We start from the raw sequence: 22,822 nt of genomic DNA on the forward strand, positions 1-22,822 counted from the left end.
ATTGCGTTGACATCGGCTGGCTACTGCGTGTGTAGTGATTGCTTCCTCCCCACAACCAAATCTTCTTAATCAAATCTTGCAGACCAATTTTTTTGTCTCATTATTATATGTTGTTATGGCAACTCTCATCTTTTTCTCATCTCAATCTTCTTCAAAAAATTCCTCCTTTTTGTGTCCTGTTGCGGTCACTATGTTCTGGTATTTTCCGGTGATTAAGGGTAGCAGTGTGGTACTGGTGTGCAAGACTGACACTCCGCTTTGGCTATCGACCTTACTTGGTGTTGCTTCACCAATCTTCTTTTCATGATAGCCAGCTGCAAAGTCCTGCACAACTTCTTCTCCGAAGATAAGATGCTACTTTGGAGGAACTTTTTATACTTTTAAAATAACTCCATACACTCGAGAATACTTTGAACTCAGTCTCACTGTATTTTCATCACACATGATGGTTTTCATACAACTAAAACGTTTTTCATAAGCTTGACACCTTCTGGTCTGTCAGAAACTATCACATTCATTTTTTCATAAATGCAGTCTACAAATCTCTCCAAGTTTAGCAAGACAACTGTCTGGACCTTACAAAAGTAAGAGAATGAATGAATAAGTAATTGTGTCTTCTCATCTTTCAACAACATTCAAATGTTAACACAATAATGTTTGATGCTGCACGGAGTATGGTGCGTTTATTCCTTGAGCTGGATGAGTAAATTCTTAGGAGGGCGTGGTGACTACCAGCCTGCGCCAATCATCCGTCTGATACACATCCCTCCTACACACACATAATTGTGGTGCAGTAGATACAGTTCTACTTTACCAAACTCATCTCTAAAATAATGTGTGTTTGAGGCAGTGGAAATACGAGAGTCTCTAGAATTTACCCCGAAATTCTCAAGGCACTACAGATCATTTATGCATGTTTAGTACAAGAATGGGCCCTGTACCAAGTAAACTTTCAACCCATAATTTTAAGAGATCTGACTGTGGTACTAATGGCTGGCTATTATTCAGCCATAACAGCACAGAAAATTAAATTGTAGCCTACATGTACTAGCCTACCCCCATGAACCATGGACCTTGCCATTGGTGGGGAGGCTTGCGTGCCTCAGCGATACAGATGGCCGTACCGTAGGTGGAACCACAACGGAGGGGTATCTGTTGAGAGGCCAGACAAACATGTGGTTCCTGAAGAGGGGCAGCAGCCTTTTCAGTAGTTGCAGGGGCAACAGTCTGGATGATTGACTGATCGGCCTTGCAACACTAACCAAAATGGCCTTGCTGTCCTGGTACTGCGAACGGCTGAAAGCAAGGGGAAACTACAGCCGTAATTTTTCCCGAGGGCATGCAGCTTTAGTGTATGGCTAAATGATGATGGCGTCCTCTTGGGTAAAATATTCCGGAGGTAAAATAGTCCCCCATTCGGATCTCCAGGCGGGGACTACTCAGGAGGACGTCATTATCAGGAGAAAGAAAACTGGAGTTCTACGGATCGGAGCATGGAATGTCAGATCCCTTAATCGGGCAGGTAGGTTAGAAAATTTAAAAAAGGAAATGAATAAGTTGCAGTTAGATATAGTGGGAATTAGTGAAGTTTGGTGGCAGGAGGAAAAAGACTTTTGGTCAGGTGAATACAGGTCTATAAATACAAAATCAAATAGGGGTAATGCAGGAGTAGGTTTATTAATGAATAAAAAAATAAGAGTGCGGGTAAGCTACTACCAACAGCATAGTGAACGCATTATTGTGGCCAAGATAGACACAAAGCTCATGCCTACTACAAGTTTATATGCCAACTAGCTCTGCAGATGATGAAGAAATTGATGAAATATATGATGAGATAAAAGAAATTATTCAGGTAGTGAAGGGAGACGAAAATTTAATAGTCATGGGTGACTGGAATTCGAGAGTAGGAAAAGGGAGAGAAGGAAACATAGCGGGTGAATATGGATTGGGGGAGAGAATTGAAAGAGGAAGCCGCCTGGTAGAATTTTGCACAGAGCATAACTTAATCATAGCTAACACTTGGTTGGAGAATCATAAAAGAAGGTTGTATACACGGAAGAATCCTGGAGATACTAGAAGGTATCTGATAGATTATATAATACTAAGACAGAGATTTAGGAACCAGGTTTTAAATTGTAACACATTTCCAGGGGCAGATGTGAACTCTGACCACAATCTATTGGTTATGAACTGTAGATTAAAACTGAACAAACTGCAAAAAGGTGGGAATTTAAGGAGATGGGATCTGGATAAACTGACTAAACCAGAGGTTGTACAGATTTTCAGGGAGAGCATAAGGGAACAATTGACAGGAATGGGGGAAAGAAATACAGAAGAAGAAGACTGGGTAGCTCTGAGGGATGAAGTAGTGAAGGCAGCAGAGGATCAAGAGGGTAAAAAGACGAGGGCTAGTAGAAACCCTTGGGTAACAGAAGAAATATTGAATTTAATTGATGAAAGGAGAAAATATAAAAATGCAGTAAATGAAGCAGGCAAAAGGGAATACAAATGTCTCAAAAAGAGATTGACAGGAAGTGCAAAATGGCTAAGCAGGGATGGCTAGAGGACAAATGTAAGGATGTAGAGGCTTATCTCACTAGGGGTAAGATAGATACTGCCTACAGGAAAATTAAAGAGACCTTTGGAGAAAAGAGGGCCACTTGTATGAATATCAAGAGCTCAGATGGAAACCCAGTTCTAAGCAAAGAAGGAAAAGCAGAAAGGTGGAAGGAGTATATAGAGGGCCTATACAAGGGCGATGTACTTGAGGACAATATTATGGAAATGGAAGAGGAAGTAGATGAAGATGAAATGGGAGATTCGATACTGCGTGAAGAGTTTGACAGAGCACTGAAAGACCTAAGCCGAAACAAGGCCCTGGGAGTTGACAACATTCCATTTGAACTACTGACAGCCTTGGGAGAGCCAGTCCTGACAAAACTCCACCATCTGGTGAGCAAGATGTATGAGACAGGCGAAATACCCTCAGACTTCGAGAAGAATATAATAATTCCAATCCCAAAGAAAGCAGGTGTTGACAGATGTGAAAATTACCGAACTATCAGTTTAATAAGTCACAGCTGCAAAATACTAACGTGAATTCTTTACAGACGAATGGAAAAACTGGTAGAAGCCGACCTCAGCGAAGATCAGTTTGGATTCCGCAGAAATGTTGGAACACGTGAGGCAATACTGACCCTACGACTTATCTTAGAAGCTAGATTAAGGAAAGGGAAACGTACGTTACTAGCATTTGAGGACTTAGAGAAAGCTTTTGACAATGTTGACTGGAATACTCTCTTTCAAATTCTAAAGGTGGCAGGGGTAAACTACAGGGAGCGAAATGCTTTTTTACAATTTGTACAGAAACCAGATGGCAGTTATAAGAGTCGAAGGGCATGAAAGGGAAGCAGCGGTTGGGAAGGGAGTGAGACAGGGTTGTAGCCTCTCCACGATGTTATTCAATCTGTATACTGAGCAAACAGTAAAGGAAACAAAAGAAAAATTCGGAGTAGGTATTAAAGTCCATGGAGAAGAAATGAAAAGGTTGAGGTTTGCCAATGACATTGTAATTCAGTCAGAGACAGCAAAGGACTTGGAAGAGCAGTTGAACGGAATGGACAGTGTCTTGAAAGGAGGATATAAGATGAACATCAACAAAAGCAAAACAAGGATAATGTAATGTAGTCGAATTAAGTCGGGTAATGTTGAGGGAATTAGATTGGGAAATGAGACACTTAAAGTAGTAAAGGAGTTTTGCTATTTGGGGAGCAAAATAACTGATGGTGGTTGAAGTAGAGAGCATATAAAATGTAGACTGGCAATGGTGAGGAAAGCGTTTCTGAAGAAGAGAAATTTGTTAACATCGAGTAGAGATTTAAGTGTCAGGAAGTCGTTTCTGAAACTATTTGTATGGAGTGTAGCCATGTATGGAAGTGAAACATGGACAATAAATAGTTTTGACAAGAAGAGAATAGAAGCTTTCGAAATGTGGTGCTACAGAAGAATGCTGAAGATTAGATGGGTAGATCACATAACTAATGAGGAGGTATTGAATAGAATTGGGGAGAAGAGGAGTTTGTGGCACTACTCGACAAGAAGAAGGGACCGGTTGGTAGGACATGTTCTGAGGCATCAAAGGATCACAAATTTAGCAGTGGAGGGCAGTGTGGAGGGTAAAAATTGTAGAGGGAGACCAAGAGAAGAATACACTAAACAGATTCAGAAGGATGTAGGTTGCAGTAAGTACTGGGAGACGAAGAAGCTTGCACAGGATAGAGTGGCATGGAGAGCTGCATCAAACCAGTCTCAGGACTGAAGACAACAACAACAACAACAACAACAACAACAACAGCTATACTAGGTGTAGCTATAATTATTTCTACCAAGTTAATCATAAGAGCTGTCAAAGTTCTTCTAAAATAAAAGATGACATATGTTAACTTAATTTATTATCTTTAAGCAATGAAAAACATGCCTAACTGTATCACACTCATTCCTTTGATGATTATGACAGATTTTACAGTTCATTTACTCAAAAAAAACATTATGCAGTAATTATTTAGTAATGAGGTCCTTCGATTACTTCTGGTTTCCCAAAGAACAGTTTCTCCTTGACAGTTCTTGCCTCAGTGTCATGGTAATCATTACCTTGTTCTTATTATATCAACTGTTCATCTTCTGTTGACAGATGATAAATCCTTGTGCTCCTTGTTACATAGGCTCCCATTGATCTTTCTTTGAATTTGATTGTCTGTTGTTCTCCTCCCATCCCAGCTCTTACTTCTCCTTGTGTGAAATCAACACTTACTTCCCCTTTTGTGAAACTGGATTCCACTTTCTGCACTTCCATTCAATCTGTGCCAATAACAAATTCCACCATCAAATTCATTACTACCACTGCTACTACTGCCAGGTGCAAACATATTTGTGTTTTTGTCTTTTTGGGAACACTGGGAACATCATAGAATGATATTGGTGTCGAAATAATGTGTTGCATCCACTTAGGTAATATATGCTATCATGGGCTGGCCCTACAAATTAGGAGCAGAAATCTTTCCAGGAGAATGATGTACAACAGTTTAAAATTTAAATATATCCAGTATTAACATACGGTTCAGAAACATGGTCACTGAAGAGCTGTGAAAAGCTATAACAGGACATTTTGAACAAAAGGTGTTACACAAAATCTATAGGTTGACTAATGAATGTGGCATGTGGTATAGATGATATACTTTTGAACTTTGCAGATTATATGAGGATCTTAGAATCATAATGTCTGTTAAAATACTCCCAGAAATGGAACAACTATGTTTTTTGTATGGAACATGAGGACCCAACAAAAATAGTGCTGCTGCAGGTAATGCTGAAGCACGGTTTGTTGCATTGACTGAATCAGTAAGAGAAGTGAAGTAGATGGACAGCATTCTTTGTAATATTGGTCAAGATTGTTTCATGCCCATGCTATGAAGACTTTCATGAATAATCATGGTGAGAAGAAACATTCTGAAAACTATGAAGCTTTAGAAAGGATCAAACATATGGCCCTAAAGATGTTCTTCAAGCAAAAGGAGGTGGAAACTGAGAACATAAGTTTGGGATGATTTGCAGTGAAAAGAATGTCACTGACTGTCTGACAAAGGCAGCCAACAACTTGAGGGTGAAAAACCATCAGAAGTTAATAGCAGTAAAAGACTGGAGAGTGAGGGGGTGTCAGTGGACTACCTTTTTGTGATCACTGAAGTGTTCTTGATAAGCTACACTGTAAAAGGGGGAATCTCTCACTGTGTATAGTTCGAATGAAATATATTCTTCCAGCTATGTTGTGCTATACAAATAAAGTGTCCTTTTTTCTGGTTTCAACAGAAGATTAACGTTTTTATTATTTTCTTGTCTTTTGTTAACCTTAGAGCGGACGCACCTGTTTATGAAGTGTGCCAACTGCAAATAACATTGTCGTGAACAGTTCCATTGTTGTTTTACAATAGCAAGCCCCTACCTAATCCTGCATAATTGTTTCAGCAAGTACAGTTAGAAGTTGTGTTGTCATAGGTTCACATGAGCTATAGTAATTTCAAATAAACTGTGAGTGTGTCATCATAGTGTACAAATATACCACACACCCGATCATGTAAGTAATTTTTCCTTCACTTTTATTTCATTCCTTTTTAATTGAATCAAAAGATAACATGTAACAAGCATGTATACCACTGTGCAGGGTGAGATCTAAGCTGACAGACAATGAGCTTTATTGGTTACTGTACGAGGATCCAGAGCTAAACTCTGTGCCAGACAATGAAAGCGATGACAACTCTGAAGAAGAAGAACAATTTATCGCATGAAGTGACCACGATTCAGATTCTGGTCAAGTCCATGATTCAGATGATGACAGTGCAGAGCCACTCTCCGTTGGTGGTATTTGTATCGTGAGGGACAAAATGTGTAAATGGAATAAAGTATGTCCTAATGTGACTTGAGAAACAAAAAGAAAGAAAATTGAGAAAATATTCCTTGGGCCTACACATGTTGCCGGAGGCATCACAACTGAAACAGAAATATTGAAGTATATTTTAGAAAACAACGTAAAAGACCATACAGTGTTTCTAATCTGCCACATGATATGTTAGGAAGGTTAGTTACTCACACAGAAGTCACAGGAAGAAACATTACAATGGATAACTGGTACACTAGCTATTCCTTAACCAACTCCCTTTTGAAAAAGTGACTAACATGCATCAACACATTGAGAAAAACAAACGCAAGATCCCACAAGAATTTAATTTGGTTTTCAGAATGATATGACACTAGTTCCATATGTGCTGAAACAAAACAAGGCAGTTACATTACTTTCAACTATGCATGATTTTGGAACCATTGACAAAGGTACAGGTAAACCAGAGATAGTTTTGGATTACAATATAACAAATGGAGAAATTGACACAGTCGATCAGCTGGGAGGTGCGTATTTTGTTGCACGGGTGACAAGAAGATGGACATGGTTGTATTCTATGCTCTAATGGACACAGCAGGAATCAATGCTCAAATAAGTTTTGATGCAAATGAGACAAATCCAAGAAAGAAGAGAAGGATTTTCTTGACTGAATTAGCACTGTCTCTTATGAAGCCTCAACAAGTGGAAAGAGCTAATATTCCTTCACTTTCTGCTGACTTTTCAATTTTACTCATAAAATACAAAGATCCACATCTTGAAAGAAGTGAGGAGCCAACAACAAAGAAAAGAGGTTGGCATGTGACATGTCGATGAGCAAGAAACACATCTACTACTATAAGGTGTAACTCATGCCATAGCTTTGTTGTGTACAAAATGCACCACGCAGCTGCTCATGTTATGAAAATCAGCACACCTGGTTGAGGGTTAATTTATGCCTTGACTCATTACAAAGTCCTGAATGTTCTCCTTCTAGATGAGATAACAAAACAATGAGTGAATGAATGTGAGAGATGGTTATATGAAGGAGGCTACTGTAATATACTTCTATCCTAGTTATAAACACAAATCATATTTATCTAGCAGAGCAAACCGTATTGTAATATTCCTTCCCAGATTAGCTACACATATCATAATAATTCATCCCAGATTACACCTACATACTGTCATGTAGTCAAATAGCTTTGACCGTAACACTGAACATGAACCACAGTAAGTGCATTTTTGTGCAGCTACAAACAAATGTTGCACTTCATATTTATAACTGGGAAGAAATAAATACAAGTATTAAGTCTTCCCACCATCTTTCCATTTTCACTTTACAGTCTTCTCCTTTGTTCTGCATGCATTCCTTCACTCCTCTCAGCCACTGTTCTCTTGGTCTTTTTTTTCCCTTCCATTACATCTCATGTTTCATTCTGGGTATCATATTCTCTTCCATTCACTTAATATGACCAAACAATTAAAGACTTGATTCCTCTATCCTATCCTGTAACAACCAATACTGAATGAAATGATTACTTTTTATGTGGTCATCTGTATTATATCATAAAAATACCCTATGAGTTCATATCATAAAATATACTAGAGACCTGGAATGAATTACTTCATAAATCGTATTCTGAACTGGAAGTCCACCATCTGGCCCAGGTACACCCTGGTGGCAGCTCTGTGACATTTGGATAGCGTTCAAGGATGGCGCAAGTGGTGCTGTTATAGACTTAAGCTTTGCAACACAAGCATCACTCGATGTGGGTATCGAATGATGGCATGACTGAGCTGTAATGACATTTGAGAATGCAGTATCATCTGACAATGGAGTGTGTGATGGTGCTAGTTTTCTAGTCTGGCTCAGTTAGGATGCAGTCCAAATGTAACATCATATCCTGTGTACAACAGTTGGAAAAGGTGGAGATTGCCCATAAACGATTCCGGTTAGACGTCAGTTATATGGAAGATATCAACAGAATTGGTGGAAAAATGTTCTTACAAACGGACTTGGGCACCCTTCAATACCTGAGATATCACACTAATTTGTGAACATAACACTTTATTTTTAGTAGAAATGTTTTTTTTTTTTGCCTCTCCTTTGAGAAGATGATCTGCATTTTAACAAACAGTGTGAAGCATCTGAACCATGGGAATCCCCAGGCACACACTTGTGGTCATGAGGACTGATACTGCTAGAATGAAGATCAGTCATCATGGTACCTAGTGCAGCAATGCTGTGGACCTCACTGTGTCAAAGCATACCACCTGCTAAGGTGCAATGTTGGGCATGTGAGCTGCTTGCTTTACTAAAACACCCATGGACCATCTCACAATCCGTGTGCATCTGTGTTCGGAATTAGGATATGTTAGAGTTAAAATGGCGCATGAGTTTAGCATCAAGAATGGCACAAAAGTCCACTGCAATAGTTTCTTGAAGCCTAGGGTTACAACCTGAGTTTGTTTACCAAATGTAGGGTTCTGGAGTTACTAACTGTTTTAAGCCGAGTTGGATAAAAATGTTTGTTCTGATTTTCTGGCTGTATACTGATGTCTGATACAGTCAATAAGATATGTGTGCAAAACATGTATGCCTATGACAAATAAGCAACTGGGTACACCAATATTTCTTGGAATATTGTGCTCCTCCAATGTCTGACAAATGTTTTCACTGTGGACACTAGATATGATGGTAAATACATTGACAGATTTGGTGGTGGTCATTTGCTGATTATGTTAGTTTGTAAAATCATAGGAAAGTTGTGAAGAACTGCAAGCATAAGTTTTGTGAATGTTGAATGGCATACACTTCTTCTTGGGGCAGTGACCAGTGGAGGCTAAACCCAGTTGCTGTTGTCATTCATAAGCAGGAGGAAAAATGCACTTCCTTGTTTGCGCTTATTAACTGCTTAGTGATGCCACTACAGGTTAGGGAAGTCACTCTCAAATTCCCATTTTGTAAAATATTGTAAACATTGTCAGCAATGTTTAATTGCAAAGACAAATCATAACATTCAATAGAACATACATTGAAGTGTGTCATCTGAAACTTCAGCCTCTATAACCAATGTTTGAAGGTGGTACCAATAATCTGATGGGGATCTGTTACCAATAAAGTCACTGTATAATACCTGTTGAATGTGTAGGTCCAAACACAGTGAAGAACTTGGATTTTTAGATATTCATATTTTTGCACAGTGTATGTGTGATGAATAATGTGAGAAAATACTAAAAGAGTCTGAGCATCCAGAGCACCAATAGTGAGAATAAACTACAAATTGTCACCATATATGCCACAGGCAGTAAACTAAAGTTGCAGCATTTTGAACAAAAGGTCTGGCTGCTGTGGCATGTACAGTGGAATAATGATTTTGCTGTGTGGTGTGGAAGATGTGATGAAGCTAATCAGTTGCTGTGTGGTGCGGAAGACAGGATGAAGTTACCGTATTTACTCGAATCTAAGCCGCACTCGAATCTAAGCCGCACCTGAAAAATGAGACTCGAAATCAAGGAAAAAAAATTTTCCCGAATCTAAGCCGCACCTAAAATATGAGACTCGAAATTCAAGGGGAGAGTAAAGTTTTAGGCCGCACCTCCAAATCGAAACAAAGTTGGTCCATTGTAATATGAGACACAATTTAGGTCGAATGAATGACGATACAGCTACAGCAGTTTGGTTCGCGTAGTAAGCTTAGCAGTTAGGCTTTACCAGGTAGCCATTGCTATGCGTCAGGCGCTCCGTCCATATTTATACGGGTACCCTTCCTTTTTCACGTGCTTCGTCTGGTTTGGATCAATTGCTTATTTTTCTTTGATCTGATAAGTGCCGTTCTCTTTGTTATAGGTGTTTACGTCACTCTAAGCTGAAAATGCATTACTATACTGTGTCATGCACTGTTTGTCGCATTCTGATAATCAGTGTTTACGGCCTGTCGCCGGTCGCGGCGTGGCTTGCTTTTGTGTGCGCTACCGCCGCTTACAATTAAAAAAAGAAAAAGAGAGGAATCGTCTCATTAGCGAAACAATGGCAAGAGACTGCTATTTGTTGTTACTAACACTGCTGCTTTCTTTGGCAATGATCAACAAGAACCAAATAATAGACTGCGTATGATAGAAGATGTTCTGAACGAGAGTTTAGCGAAAATTTTTCTCTGTTTGAAAATCTTTGCAGACGTCTCTTTAGTACATGACATTCTGCACAGAAATTAGTCATCTTAGATTTAAAAATCTAGTCAATTGACGTGCTTCATTTCTGACTGTATCACTATTAGGCACAAGAATAATACGCATATAAACATGAAATGATATGTATATTCTTCGGCGTTTACTGTTGTCTCACTCTAGTTTCGTAGTTTATTAAGCAGACAGGATTTAAATGAGATAGCAGCAAACACGAAAGAATACATGGCATAATGTTTATCTACGTATTATTCTTATGGTGAAGAGAATACTGCATGTGATTCACGATTCATAAAAGTTCCTATTAGCAACCATCTCTTCTCATAGGTAGAAAAAATTGAGAACGTAGAGTTGGCCATATTGACAAACATCCCAAACAGTCTTGCCAGTCGGATTTTCGTAGTACAGTACATTGAAATGTTGCTACATTCGAAGATGAACAATACGGAATTTGTATTTACTTCGTTGGATAATGTATGAAAATGCAGTGGTCGAAACTCGGGGCGGAGAAAAAATTTCGTCTTCCACCGTTTTTTTTTTTTTTATTTATTTACTGACGCAGAGGTTTTGGCGCCAGTATTTATCTTTGTGCCTGAAAAGCATGCATGTGAATCGCTACAATTGTTCGACGGCAGAAGTTAGTTGTGGCGGCACCTACCAACATTTTTCAGAACTTCCGCTTACTTTGCACTCGATTCTAAGCCGCAGGCGGTTTTTTGGATTACAAAAACCGGAAAAAAAGTGCGGCTTAGATTCGAGTAAATACGGTAAGCAGTAAAATGTTTGTGGGCTGCATATTACCAAAATTTCCAGCAAAACTCCATTGAATGGAAACACTTGAGAAACAGGACTAGTAGTGACTCTGTTGTGACAGCTCAGTAACTGTTGTGGCAAGATGGCATCAGCTGTAGCCAATGTTGGAAATTCACACTTGATGTACTTTTGGTGGTCCAGAGCTTTCTGCAGAATCACCACACTGGCAGGTACATAAAACAGGAGAAAATCCAGAGAATCAACTACATGGAAGTAAGATAAAAGGCAGGATGACAAAGACAATAGTACAAAAGATTAGTTACTTAGTTTCATGTTCCATGGATTATTTGCATGAGAAACCACAATCATGCTGAACAAGTCATTTTACATTCACAACACAAATTTATATGCAAATATGGCTACATGCTGGACATTTATAAATACAGACACACACACACACACACACACACACACACACACACACACACACACACACACACACACACACACACAAAAAGTGCGCGCACACGAGTTAGTAATTCCTACTCGCCTACACATTACAACAGAAATTTTTGTACAGAATAGGAGGATTTTTCAGGAAACAGAAACTCTTCCAGTTTGTTCTTTGTTGTTTGTCAGAAACTTTATAACCTCGGTAAGTGACCAAAAATTTGGTTGCAGCATTATGCACACCTTTTCAATCTTATGACAATGTCATTTTTTCTTCTTGTATTGTAATTATGTCCATTGCCATTCCTTTTGAAATGCAGTGGATTATTTACAACAAACTTCATGAGGGAATAAATATACTGTGAAGCAATAGTCAAAATGCTCCTTGCCTTAAAGAGATGCCTACAGGATGATCACAGTGAGCACCATGTATTATTCTTACAGCATGTTTTTGTGCAATGAAGATTTTCTTTCTTATAGATGAGTTACCCTAGAAAATTATCCCGCATGATTTTACTGAATGAAAATATGCAAAATGTGAAACTTAGTGATTTGTCTCTCCCCAAGATTTTCAGTGATTCAATGTGCAAAAATGGCTAACTAAGTTGTTTTATGAGTCCCAAAATGTGATTTCTGCAGTTTAAATTCTCATTCAAAATTTTGAAGTTTCCACCCTACTTATTATTTTCTCACCATGTGTTACACTACTCACTGGTGTAGTAGCTCTGGATGTGCAGAACTGAACATATTGTTGTGACTTTTTAACATTGAGAGTGAGACCATTTGCACAAAATAAGCCAATGACACTTTTAAGAACATTATTTACCATGTCTTCTGTTGGTGTATGTATGCTTGGACTGATTGCATTACTACTGTCATCCACAAAAAGAACTAATTCTGCTTTTCATATATTAGACAGAAGGTGGAACAATGGCAGGCTTCAGATTGAACCTTGGGGAACCCCATATGTAATTTCTCCCCAGTCAGAAGAATCTCCCTTGACTACATTGTCCAACTTGATGCAAAGACTGGGATGGTTCCTCTGAAAGAGCATGACCAATTTACTTACCCATCCTTCCCAAGCTTGTACTCCATCTCTAATGACCTCATTGTCGACGGGACATTAAACACTAATCTCATCCTTCTTCTCCTCCTCCTCCTTGGAATACATTGGTTGAGCTACTAAGTACAACTTTTTGATATCACACACTTCAGTCTGTCAGTGGATGTCTTTATTTATCAACTGACTGTGTTGCCACAGATATGATGTTTGTAAGTTTGTACATTTATGGTTTTTACAGTAAGTGATAGATCTTAAACAATGATTTGAGATGCAACCAAATATATTGAGTTATGCAGGTTAAAACCTGCTAAACTTAAATGCTGTTGGAACTTGCTAAAGTTTTTAGCAGAAAAGGAAAATTCACATACTTTAATTGAAGCAAACATCAAAATAACTTTAGTGGCCATTCTGTGCATTCAAGAGTATAGCTCTTGGTAATGTTTTCTTGAAAGTCTTTTGAATTCCAAGGTAGAACAAACTGGCATGCAGTGCAACACTCATCTCAAGGATCTAACTAAGACAGAAGTATTGAGGTACTGTACATCAAGTGTCAAGAATGAGGATTAATCTGACAAACAACTTTAATTCAGTCTTAAGCAGCAGCAAGGTATGGAATCAGTTTCAAAACTCTTCATTTACTTGATAATAGTCAGCTACGGGTTCTGAGAAATGTTACCATTTTTGAATACAAAGTTTATTTTTCAATATGTTCAATTTTTGTTAACAAATCAGTTTTTTTAAGAAAAATCAGTTTTTTCCACTACAGCTCTTATCAAATATTTCTCCTCTTGCTTTTAAATGTGGTAAGGAATTCAAATAGCTGACAATGTTGAACACAAAAGGGAGATCAATTACCTCCAGAGGATCACAAATATAGTAGCCCTTTTCCCATTTATCTCTAGGTTTCACAAAAATAATAGCCCTCTCTTAGGAAACTTGCTACCTTGTTAGTAAAGTGTATCATTTTTATTTTGTGATAGATGTTGTAATGGTGTTCCATTGAGTGTTTTTTCCAGCAATTAATAGCATGGTTGCCTAGTAGTATACTAGTCAAGAACATGGCATTATGTAATACATATTGTATTATGTGTAACCTGGTGGGCGTATGACCAGGCACAAATTGGTTGACACCACAACTGTCTTCTAGTTAAGTCCAGCTGCAACCTAGCTTTTTCTCCACATCTGTCCACTGAACTATTCCCTGCACTTGCTGTGCTATGTGAGGGCATGGCTGTTGGGTCAGACCTGATCTAGATTCTTCCACTACATAAATATTTTCCTTCAGCTAATGCACTTTTTTCATATTACTCATATTAGTTGCATACATATTTTGGTGTCAGTTTGACAGTATGAAAATGTTGCATCACCATCAAAGTGATTCATGTCCATGGCTATGGATGCTGCAATGGTAAAAATTATACTTATGGAGTCAAACTTACTCACTGGACTGCTGCTGTGGAAATCATCTGGTAATAAATCAAGTTTCAACTCTGAACAGAGTTGAAAGTGTTTTTCTCTTCACTAGGAATATCCATATAACATCAAGTATTTTATTTGTTTTATGTATGTTTAGTGTACATCAAAGTTTCATTACGATTAAGTGAGTGCATATCTTCTTGCATGGAAGATTTGCAATTTTCAGAGTTGTTGCAATCCACTGTGATTTGGAATGACACACGTTCATTACACTGTGTCACATATGAAAAACTTACATAAAAATTTACATGTCTAAGTGGATTAAAAACTTTATGGCATATTTTATCAGTTGCAGATTCTTTTTATCTAATCAAGTTTATAATTTTTTCCATGTTTTGTAGATTTATTTTCGTTTGATTCATTGTTGCCCTACAACCTTCATTGACTCTGGACTAGAAGAGGTGGTTTTATAATCTGAATGTTTTTCAGGTAGTTTAATTTCCTGGTCCTCAGCTTGTGCTCATCTTTCATCTTGATATTGGTGTTTTGTTCCTGTAATTATGTCCTCATCATAATGTGTCATATTTTCTCCAGTAATTATGTCTTCACCTAATTATACAAGACTCATTAACCAACATCACTTTGGCCATCATATCATCTTGCATTATAAATGCTATAGCTGCCAACACCCATGAGAACAAAATCATTATGGGTTTTAAACTGATTTTTTTTGGGGAAACTGAATACAGTGTAACTTTACTTATGTGTCATTCTAGGCCAGAAAATCTTTTTTGGTCTTAAGATCCTATTTTAGTATTTTCTTCTTTGTAATATCTGTGTAAATTACATTTTCAAATATTCTAAGTTTCGCCACATCATTGTGCAATCCACACAATCGTTTGTGAGGTTGAGGTGGATGTTCAAGTCAGTTACACCAAAAAACACATTTTTAACAGTAGTTCATTTATTCACCTCTTTACACTAGCAAGGCTTACAAAGAACTGCCTATGGCGGAAGAGAGCAAAGATAATCTTAGCTTAGCATCCAAAGACAATGCTCGGAGTCTAGAGACCAATTTATATCGATGCTGGGATCGACCACATCGTCACCACAGAACCCCCCCCCCCCCCCCCCCCTGCAGTACGGAGTACTCTTAGGAGGCCGGGAGGGGGGGGGGGGACCAAGGTGTCTGCAGGGGTGGTCAGCGGGAGCCGGACCACAGTCAGCTCGACAGTGTCGTCGGGGAGCTGCATGGGTAGATGACGTGAAGGAAGGTTCGACCACCAAACCTGGAAGTCATTGAAGCGCACCGGGCATTGTACTGGGCATGCTGGTCATGTGGCAACAGGTAGGCCGGCGGTTTGTGAGTGGAACGGAGCGACGATGATGATGTCTCCGGTGGCCGTGGCAGACACACGAAGCATGTCCAGGTTGACATCGGGCGAGAGGGAAACACATTTCACCAGGTTGCAGGGAATGGCGGAGGTTGTGTCATGAGCACCGGATGAAGGGAAACACATGACGAACAGTGTATCATCATGTAGTATTATAGAGATGTCATGCATTGTGTCCAGGGGCACAGGCACAAACACCTCGAGCGAGGGCACGTTCAAGATGGGGGGGGCATGAGAAAACTCGACAGGCCGAAGCAGGCGACGGAGGAGAGGTCGAAGGGACCGGTGAAGGGCCCAGTGGCAAGAGCATGATCCTAGGTAAGCTCAATGAGGGGAGTATGGGGTCACTTGACGGAGTGCATGAGACCGGAGTAGGGGGTGAGGTCAGAGGAGGGCTCGACAATTGGAAATGGAAGTCACTCGATTGAGTTTATAAGTCTGACCTGGAGGGAGTGGTCAGAGCGTCGTGAGCCATGACAGTGAGTGGCGTGGTTGTGGCCTGAAGGGGGGGTAGAAGAAGGCCCAACATGAGCAGGCTTAAGTCTCTTGATAGAGACTGTGACAGTTGATTCTTTCATCTGGATGTCATAGGTGTTGACTGAGCGCCGGAGAACTTGGTACGGGCCGGTATATGGAGGTTGGAGGGGAGCATGGACAGTGTCATCTCAAAGCATGACGTACTCGCAATTGTCCAGAGATTTCGGGACGTGAACCTTAGGGTGGGAATGGCTGGCAGGCAGAGTGATGTGGAGGTTGAGGAAGTGGCATCTGACACAGTCCATGAAGGAAGGTAAGTCAGACTGAGGGAGGGAAGCAGAAGGGCTCAGGAGTTCGCCAGGGAGAACAATGTTCTGGCCATATACAAACTCGGTTATCGTGCCTTTGAGGTCTTCCTTATGGATCGTACGAATGCCGAGTAGCACAAGGGGAAGGGCCTCCGTCCATAGAGAGCTGTGGCATCGTAGAGCCGCCCTGAGAGTGCGGTGGCAGCACTCGACTAGCCCGTTACTTTGCGGATGATATGCTGTGGTATGGATGCGCCAGATGCCGCAAATGTTACAACTCTCGTTGAACAGGGATGACTCAAATTGTCTGTCCCGGTCAGTCGTGATGATAGCTGGACATCTGAAACGCGATACCCATGACTCAACGAAAGCTCGAGCAGCAGTTTTTGCCGTGATATTGGGGAGGGGGACAGCCTTGACCCAGCGAGGTATTCGGTCAATAGACGAGAGAACATAATGAGAGCCATTAGAGAGGGGTAGAGGGCTGGCAGTGTCAATATGAATATGCTGGAAACGCCCAGGAGGGATCGAAAAGGCACCGAGGGGGGATGAAGTGTGCTTGTGTACTTTGTAACGTTGGCACATGACGCAGGAGCATGCCTGTTGCTGGCAATCCTTGTTGACATTTCTCCACACAAAGCGCTCCGCTATGAGGCGTGCGGCCGCACGAACACCAGGGTGGGCTAAATTACGCAATGCGTTGAAGACAGCTCGATGGAGCATGGTTGGGATGAGGGGGCGTAACGTGCCCGTACTGTCGTTGCAACAGATCTCACCAAAAATTCCAGGGAAGGCAGTGGGGATGAAGAGGTAGAGTCTGAAATCAGGTTTTGTGTGTCCTCTTTGGCGGGTTGGAGGTTAGGCAGTTCAGAGAAGTCTAACAGTGAATGGACGGTGTTGAAAGGAAATCGGCAATTATATTGTCTGCACCGTTTATGTGTCTGACATCGATGGTGAACTGAGATATGAAGTCCAAGTATCTGAAGCGGCGAGGAGGCGGGTCATCTGGCGGGTTTGTAATGGATGCAGCCAGGGGTTTGTGGTCCATTAAAACATAGAAAGGGAGTCCCTCAACGTCAGTCTTAAAATGTTTGATCAAGCAACTCCCTGTCAAATGCGGAATATTTCCGTTGTGCGTTGGTGAGCTTGCGCGAGAAGAACTGCAGAGGCGAAGTCTGGTCGTCAATTGTCTGACTAAGGACAACACTGATGGCAGTATCGCTCGCGTCTGTGGTGATGAAAAGCTGCGCACTGGGATGAGGATTTGCGATGGTGCAGGCATCGGCAAGAAGACTTTTGAGGGTGATAAAAGAGTCAGTCATAGCAGGGGTCCATGGAATGGAGATCCAGAACTGTGGGTGCCTGCCAAGGCGTCTGTCAATGGAGCCTGAATCTCCGCAGCCCAAGGTAGATGTCAGCAATAATAATTAACTGTCCCCAGAAAGCGCCGGAGCTCTCTGAATGACACAGGTCTGGGTAGGTTTAGTATTGTTTGTACTTTCTCAGGGAGCGGTGAAATGCCCTCGGCAGAGACCTGAAAACCAAGAAAAGTGACAGCGGGTTGATGTAGCTGCAATTTGTCCTGGTTGGTCTCAATGCCTGCTGCCGTGACAGTGTTCATAACAGTTTGCACATGTCGAATGTTGTCCTCGATGGAGGAGCTGAACACAAGAATGTCATCAAGATATGCAAAGCAGAATTTTAGGTCAAATAGCACTTTGTTGACGAAGCGTTGCCAGGTCTGGGTTGCGTTTTTCAGACCAAAGGGCATGAATCGAAACGGAAATAACCCGATTGGGGTAGTGATTGCTGTCTTCTCGATGTCTTCAGGTGCCATGGGGATCTGGTGGTAGGCCCGTTTGCAGTCAATGACTGAGAACGTGGTCGCACCTGCCAAGGAAGTGGTAAAGTCGGCAATGTTGGGTATGGGGTAGGTGTCCACAATTGTTTGTGTGTTTAGTCGATGGTAGTCTCCACACATGCGCCAGGACCCATCTTTCTTGGGTGTCATATGAATGGGCATAGACCAGCCACTGGCAGAGGGTTCAATGACGCCGGAGCTTAGAAGTTCATAAATCTGCTTTTTAAGGTCGGAGAGGCACTCGGGACAAAGTCGATATGGTTTACTGAAGATTGGGGGACCTGGCGTGAGATGAAGTTTGTGAACCGTGCCATTGGTGATGACGGAAATGTTGCTGATGACACGGGACGCGGTTTGTTACCAATGTGGGGCGGGTGGGGCGGGCGAGGTGTGGTTGTGGTGTTCGGAGACACTCGGCGGACCCGACAGGAGCCGAGGCGGCAAAGTGTCCAAGGAGTCAACATGACAAGATGGCCGCCGGCCCGAAGCAGTGGCACCAAGGTCAGGTGAGCTCGGGAGAGCTCATGAGCCGTTAGTGAGTCCATTGTCCAAGGGCGCGGCCTGTGGCAGCACGTTCGCGGGTGAAACGCTAGGCACGGGTGCACTGTTTGTGTTGTCAGGGTGGTTGCACGGTGGCGTGCAGGAGCCGAAGTTGCATAGTTTGAGGTGATGTCCACAAGGGAGGGGTAGGAGCTGTCAGTTCGGGAAGACATGACACTCGTCGCGCATGCGCACTCGTGTCTGGCCGAGTGTCAAATGCTGCCATGTTAGGGGGGTGTGGTCCTGTAGAGCTGTCAGTACACGTTATGGCAGACTTGATAGCACAGTTGCGAGGGGTAGCGGGAGGTAAGCACATGGAGGCTCGATTGCTTGGACTACAAGCAGATTCAACGCACTTACTGACCTTGCTTTGTCCTTGCTGCAGTGTCCGTAATTCCTTTGCTGCATTGGAGAGCCTGAGCTGAGTTTCATGGAGCCGGAGGGAGAGCTCGAAGTTTTCCTTGCGTAGGCGAGCAATGTTTTCAAGCTCGACAAGGCACTTGTGAGTTGTTTCTTGTAACGTCATTGACGAAGACGAGGATGTATGGATGAGATGAGCCCGGACCAATGTGTCACAGGGGGGTTTCCTCGATGGAGTACAGGGGAAGTGAGTGTTGGACGGGTGATGAAACATGACGTTTCGCACTAGGTCCGGTGAAAGTTTGCGGTTTCGCAATAAGTCAATGCCTAGTATAGGTTCCTTAAAATCGCACACTAAAAAAGTCCACTCGGGTTTGCAGTTTGCGGAGAGTGAGACAACGTGGGAGGTTGAACCTGATAATTGTAGTTTAGTTGAATTCACGGCTTGCAGAGAAGTATGATGAGGGCAGATGTTCGACAAAACTAAGGATGTAGGCAGCAGCAAAACATCGGCGCCTGTGTCCACTAAGAAAAAGTATCCCGATGAAATATCTTTAATATAAAGTTGTCCGCAATTATTCGGTTGTTCCCGGACAGAATGGAGCACTGAGAGGGGGGGGGGGGGGGGGGGGGGGTTGCCTGTCATGTTGTGCACAGGAGGCGACACCTGGACCTACCTACCTGTGACCGGCGTTTGGGAAGCAGCAGGGTGGTCTGCAGTTCCGTGGCGCCTCACCAAACCATGTGTGGAAGTAACAGTATGGATAGTGCGGTTGCATTTCGTGAGAAAATTTCGTTGCCAGAGGCAGTGGCAGATGTTCGGTGGCCAGTACATTGTGGCCCCAGCCGCGTCCGGCTGTGGAACGAAGAGCCTGAACCTGAGACTTGCCGGGTAGGCAGTGGCTGGTGAAATAGAGCAGTGATGCATCATGTAGTTTGTCAGCAATTGTTAGTCACTGCTCGACAGGTTCGGGAGATCTCTGAGCCACAGCAAAGCGGATGTAAGGAGATAGTTTATCTGACCAGATGGCAAGGAGAGCTGTGTCAGAAAGTAGATTGTCGCTGACCAGGGCCCGTAGCCATATCCGTATTTGGGAAGGTTTGTCGTTGCCTAGTTGCTTGACATGGAGCACTTGCAGGATTGCTGTCTCAGTTGAGCGTGCAAGCCGACGCAGAACTATCTTTTTGACAAGAGTGTACCAGGTAGCTGAGACTGGGGTATCGACCAGGTCAGCAATCGAGTCCTCCTGGTCATGCAGGTGGATGATAAAGCACAGAAATCTGGTTGACTCATGAAGTTTGTAATGGTCGAACACTTCCTCCTCAATTTTGAACCAGGTTGTTGCCCTGTCGTGATTAAATGGTGGCGGCGTCAGTAAGCATTGTAGAAAGTTCGGAAGAACAGGTTGAGTTGAATTCGTTGGGGCACTGCCTGAATCGAGCTGTTGTTGTTGCAGTATTCCAGGAGAGTGTGCCTCCAGGGGATGTGGTGATGACGGCTGGTCGGGTGGCAGCGTGAAGGTGACACGTTGTGGTTGAGCGCGATCCGTCGCAATGCGGAAGGCTGACGTGGGTCAGACACCGTAATGTGTTGATTGTGGTTGCGAAGCTCAACACATTGTGGGTGTGTTCGGATTGATGCGTTGCAGAAGACCAATGCGGATCAGGCACCAAGATGTGCTGAGAACGGTAGCGGAAGCTCGACTGGAGCCTATGCGCAGGCGACAGGTGAGAAAAAGTTCAAAGTTTGAAAACACGTGCTAGTCCACGGAAAGCTCAACATACGATCAGAGCCGGAGCCACCTGTGTTGCAGGGAGGCTGTGGAGGTGTGGGCTGTCCAGAAGCACAGTGTGGAAAATGATGTTGAATGTCGGAAGGGATGTGTGAATGTTCACTGTTCCTAGTCACTCCACTCAAAATGGTGTGCGTATAAGGTGAATGTCGTGGCAGAAAACACTGAGGCATAGCAGTGGGACAGAGATGGAGGTCAGGCACAGATAACAAGCTATTGTTCCCATTGCAGGCCGAGGTATCGATGCAGGAAGGCATGTGCTGATGCTGAACCAAGGCAGGCGCAGGCGTGGTCGGATGCTGAGGAGGTTGACCTGTGAACAAAGCAGTTCCGGCCACATGGCAGGAATCCGCATGGTACTGCACGGATTGTGGCGTGGCAAATCATTGTCCTCGCGGTGGTAGGTTGTCCAACACAGCATTTGCAGAAATCAGCACTGGTACCACACTGCACAGAGATCCGTAAGAGGTAACTGCACCGTCGATGAGGGAGGGCACATGTAGTGGGAACAAAGGTGTCTGATAGCTGGAGTCATGCACACTCCTAACCTCACTTATTGTTGCAGGATAAAAAATGTCAGGCTAAATCAGTGTAATCGTCGAATGAGAGGCATCGTGTTTCAGTCCTGACAGATGTACATAGCCCGCAACACGATGCATGTCGATCACAAAATCTGGTGTTAGGCGTTGGGCCGAAGTCATTGTTTGAATGCTGTGTCTATGTAATACACGTGAAAATAACCGATGCGGAGACCGCTGACACAGTAAAACGGCGAAAACGGAAGACGTTACAACTCGGGGTCACCAGTGAGGTGGATGTTCGGGTCAGTTACACCACATCTTTTTAACAGTAGTTCATTTATTCACCTCTTTACACTAGCAAGGCTTACAAAGAACTGCCTATGGCGGAAGAGAGCAAAGATAATCTTAGCTTAGCGTCCAAAGATGATGCTCGGAGTCTAGAGACCAATGTATATTGATGCTGGTGTCGATCTCGTCAGCGCCACAAGGTGATTTTCCATCAACACCACTTCTTTCTATTTTGTTCAAAATGAGTATGGCTTCATCCCATAATTGTATTGGCAACCCACATGTATGAGGTGTCGTCCTTCAGTTTATAGTACGGTACTGTTTTCATGTTCAGTTGAACTATTCAACTGGTAAATGTAAGCTACTGATTTTTGTCAGTTATGCTATGATTTCGAATTATTCTATGTAACTTTTAATCAAAGAACTCTATTCCATTACTACTTCATAGATACCATCATGAGAGACATGATTAGGACTGGCATTTTGAAGTCACAAAAATTGAACAAATGTACCTACACAGACACAAAAATCAGATTATTGTAGGTGTAACATAAGGAAAATGGGAGTAGTTATGTATACAAAAATGAGAATAATGTTCCATGTTATAGATCTGAGTGAGTAAGCAATAGACAGTTATTTGCATGCTGTACTTCTATATTAGACTTGCATATATGTAAGCAAGCAGTTCTGTCAGTCTATAGGCTCAGCAAAAGTAAGTTAGGTGACCTTGTAACATTTCTGGCTAAATAATTATCTATTTCTTATACTTTGTTGATCCTCCATTATTTAATGAGAATAACAATCATGTCTCCTTATTACATACATAATCTCAATTTTATTTCTGATGCTTTACAGCAGCTAGGTAGGAGAAGTTGGAGGTGAATTATTTAGAAGTCAATGAGCAAGCACTATCAGTGTTCATTCATAAACTGTTTCACTTTCTGTAAGTGAAAACCTCACAGATATTTTATCCAATCATTTTC

The sequence above is a fragment of the Schistocerca cancellata genome, chromosome 7 (genome assembly GCF_023864275.1).
Source record: "Schistocerca cancellata isolate TAMUIC-IGC-003103 chromosome 7, iqSchCanc2.1, whole genome shotgun sequence".
In the NCBI taxonomy this organism is placed as follows: domain Eukaryota; kingdom Metazoa; phylum Arthropoda; class Insecta; order Orthoptera; family Acrididae; genus Schistocerca; species Schistocerca cancellata.